Below are 4,302 nucleotides of genomic sequence, written 5' to 3'. Positions count from 1 at the left end.
AGATGTCGTCGGAACAAATCAGAACAGTGTTAACAACAATATTTCAGACTGTGTTCTATTTGATTTGAAATCAAATAATTTCATCCGCAGTCGACACCCGATTCCACGACGACAGATAATTTACGTGGAGAATCGAATCTCAATTATAAATTCTCAGACGTGATTTTCTCGGTTGACGAGTGGGGACAGAATTATTTGCGCCGAAACTTTAGTCGACGAGTTCTGATTAATTTGTCCGGGATAAAATCATCTCAGTGGGTCGGGCTTCCGAATTCGTGTTCGCGTGAGCGATGAATTTTAAATACTCACCGGACGCACCGATTTTCGGAACACGACGTTCCGAACATTACGAAAACTTTAGGAAGAGTCCGGACAAATAAAAATAAAAACGACGTCGCACTCGCGACAGACAAAACAGATGCGATATTAAATCACAATAGGCGAAGATGATTAAAATTTAGCATCTGTCTTATCTACTGATATTACGTGCTTAAATCCATACTCGTTGTCGAGTGGAATATAAACACTAGGGGTGTTACAGGCTGTAAGGAAAAACATGCAGAAGATTTGGCCTTTGTTGGCCAAACAAACTCAGCGGTATATACATCCGCGGATTCATCATCTGAATCATCACGCTCTACTAGATGTATAGTACGGGCCGCTGATTTTGATGTCTCTTTAAATCGGCTTTCACAGTCTAAAGCCCACTGATGTAGTTGAGCTATTGAAAAGAATTGGATCTCATCTAATTTGTCTCTTAAGTAGGATAGCAACCCATTAAAAGCTAGCCCTGCTAGCTCTTTGTCTGTGACATGGATCCAAAAGCATCGGATTCTAGTGTCCCGGAACCTCCGGATATAATTGTTAACCGATTCTTCGTGTCCGTGTCGGACTTAAGCTAAATCAGCTAGCCCTAATTCATATTCCCCGAAAAGGAAATGTTCATGAAACTTACTCTATAAATCATTCCAGGAATTGATGAAATTAGGAGGCAAGACGGCGTACCATGCAAAAGCGGTACCGATAAGGGATAAAGAAAATAAACGAACATAAAATGCTTCCCCATCGGCCAATTCGCCTAGGTGTGCTAGGAATTGGCATATATGTTCGAGTGTGCTTCTCCCATTTTCACCAAAAAACTTAGAAAACTCCGGTATCCTTGCCCCTTGTGGATATGGGACAGTGTCAAACCGGTGATCATACAGCTTCTGATATGATTGCCCCACCCTAGCTACACTAACTCCGAGCCTATCTCGAAATAGTTCAGACATCTCTTCCCTAATTTTCTTCATTGCGCCCGGTGGCAGACCACCTGACCCTAGGCTGTGGGGTTCATTCGGTCAGCCATTGTTATGCAGACCTTCTTGCCGTGACCAATCGATAATGTTGATCGGCCTGTGATCGTATGGCGTGCTATGGTTTAAATATGTAGGGGGCGGAATGTACTGCTGTTGTGGTGTGTAATAATTTGGTGCGTAGTGTGCGACAGTAGGTTCTGTGTATGCGTATCCGGTTTGTCCGGTGGTACATCCGAATTGGCCAGTTATGTTCGCTATTATTGGGGCACTACGCGGTACCCCTGGTGCGGTCCTGGAGTGTCCGGCAGGGAAAGCCGGACGGTCTGCGTAAGGGTCGGCCTGTCCGGGCAAAAGCTCGGACGGTTCGACCGTGTCCATGGGCGCCGATCTGCCAAGCAAGGACAGTGGTGGTGGTACTTTCTTTGGATATGAGTTCATCGGTATACCATATAATGGTTGGGGCTGCGAATCCCCATTTGTCGCCGATGTATTAGACATAGATATCATGTTACTAGTTTCATATGATGGAAAACTAGAAGCAACAGACTTCTCCAACGTACGCGTTAATTTTCTAATTGATTCTTCTAACCATCCAACTGTTGTTTCATTTGATTTTGCTGATGATCTACATATTGTTTAATAGGTTGGATGTCATCGGGTTTACTTACATTGGGGACTTGAAGCAAAGATAGAAGAGATGCGACGTCGGTCTCTCCATGTTTGACAACTTTCTGGTGGCGATCCACCGTGTATTGTGATAAGAATTTCTCCTTCGCTTGACGCATGTAGTCCTCGTATTGTTGTTGCTCATCGACCGTCAGACTTTCAACAGCTAGCTTCAGGATATTGTCTGGGAGATATCGGTGTGATCTTTAGAACCGGCCATTTGAGGGCATGATTTTTATTAGATCTAGACACCTGTCCCAGCGGAGTTGCCAAAAAGTGTGTTGGCGCCGATCCGGATGCCAATCAGTATGTTGGGAACCTGCGTTGGTGCTCTCTTCACAGGCGTAGACGGTCCGCGGCTAGGGCCGGATGGTCCGCAACCTGGCGCAGGGCTCGGGCTCCCTGCCTGATGGGCTGGATGGTCGACGCCTAGAGGCCACGCGTGCGCAGGGGCGGCGCCTGAATCTCGCTCACGGGAGGGACCCCATCGGGGAGGAGAAATCCTAGGCTTTGTCTAGGGTCGGCAGCCACCCTAGACACCTCTAATCAACGTAGAGCCGAAGAGAAGCGAAGAATTTAGGGTAGGGAAATGCTAACCTAGAGCTAAACTAGAACTACTACTAATGCATAAGTAAAACGAGAAATAGACTTGATTTGATCGATTGTGGGGTTCAATCGGCCGTAGCCCTTCATCTATATAAAGGGGGGGTCTGGATCCGCTACAAGTTGTTTCCCGAGCTAGTCCTGAGATTTTAGCTAATAAATCCCGCGAGAAACTCGGAACCCTAACTGACTCTGCGCATGCGCGTCCGCGCCACCACCACGGACCGTCCGGACCGCGGACCTCCGCAAGTATATTTCTGGTGCTCAACAATTTTTTGCTGCCTAAATTAGCTAATTTTGTCAAGAGATTGGTAAAAAAGTAAAATGTTGTATCCACGAAGATTGGGTAATTTCTCATCTTTATCTGTAATTGACCGACGGAATTTATCCAGATAACAGTTACATTGATAATTACAGATACAGGGCATATTCTCTCGCACCTGTTGCGAGCTACATGTGTGCACCATACGGAGTTCGGATAAGCAGCTCTGCATCTCGTTTACGATAAATAGTGGGGGCACACGCCCGCCGCTACTCATCTGTTAGTCGCGACTCGCGGCACCATCTCTACCAAAGCGATCTTGCTTGCTACGTGTGCTGTGTGGCGATCTCCACCATGTGCACCGTACCTCCTATCGTTCTTCCCTACTGCCTCGCCGGCGGCGACATGATGAAGAAGAAGAAGACGATGGCCACGCACGTGGAGGTTGTGACACCCCAGTGTCACTCAGGGTTTTTCTCAAATACCAAACCAAGAACCATCATTTTATGTGAACCAAAGTAAGCATGAGCATCAAAACAACTTAAGTAATAAAGAATTCACCAAGTATATACTTAAAAGTAACATGATCAAAACAATTGAGTCTTTGAAAAGATAAGAATGTGCAACCCTAATTAAGAACCCTAAGTGAGCCCCATGAGCAAAATTCAAGAAAATAAGAAAAAGGGAATGAAAAGTTTAAAATTATGACTTGAGCCAATTATGAAAATTAAAGAATATTTAATGGGCAACAAGAAATGTTGAGAAAGCTTAGCCAAAATAACTCAAATAAAACCCCAAATCAAGCTTCTCATGTGGGGACTCATTGGGATTTCTGAATTTCAGAATTCTGAAATTCAGACCTTGAGCCAAAGATCAGGGATGTTCACCTTGATCCCTAACTCGAATCCTAATGGCCCCATTGACAAAATTGTGTCTAACTAACCCCTCTGTCGTGTGCCAGAAGATGGCATTGGGACGCGAGCCCTAGACACGACAAAACCTTGGATTTGCCTCGGGTTTGGGCAGGGAGACAGACCAGATTTCCTGGCTCCATATCTCTGCAACCAGTAGGCAAAATCCTATGACCCCCACACAAGAATGGTAGCTTGTAGGGAGGAGAAGAGGTTTTGTGCACTGACCAAGGCGAGAGCAGGCTCGGATGAGCGACCACACGCGCCAGAACTTGGGCAGAACGCACGGGCACACGTGTTCGACCCTGGTCGGCACGCCAGAGCTCGCCCAACCCGCGCGCGCGCTCACCCTGGCGTCCGGTCAAGTCCGCCGCGCGCCCACGCCCTCGGCCGTGCCCGCCCGTGCCTATAAAGCCTCCCCGGGCGCACCTCTCTTCGCTCCGCACCCACCCTCTCCGGCCAGCCACCTTTCCTTAGCTCCGGCGAGCTTAATTCCGCCCGCCATTGCCGCCAGAGCTTCGGTCACCGTGGCCATCCCACTCCAGCCACCCTCAAGCCCAGC

This window comes from Zea mays, chromosome 5 (genome assembly GCF_902167145.1).
Source record: "Zea mays cultivar B73 chromosome 5, Zm-B73-REFERENCE-NAM-5.0, whole genome shotgun sequence".
NCBI lineage: Eukaryota > Viridiplantae > Streptophyta > Magnoliopsida > Poales > Poaceae > Zea > Zea mays.
This window is presented reverse-complemented; position numbering follows the sequence as displayed.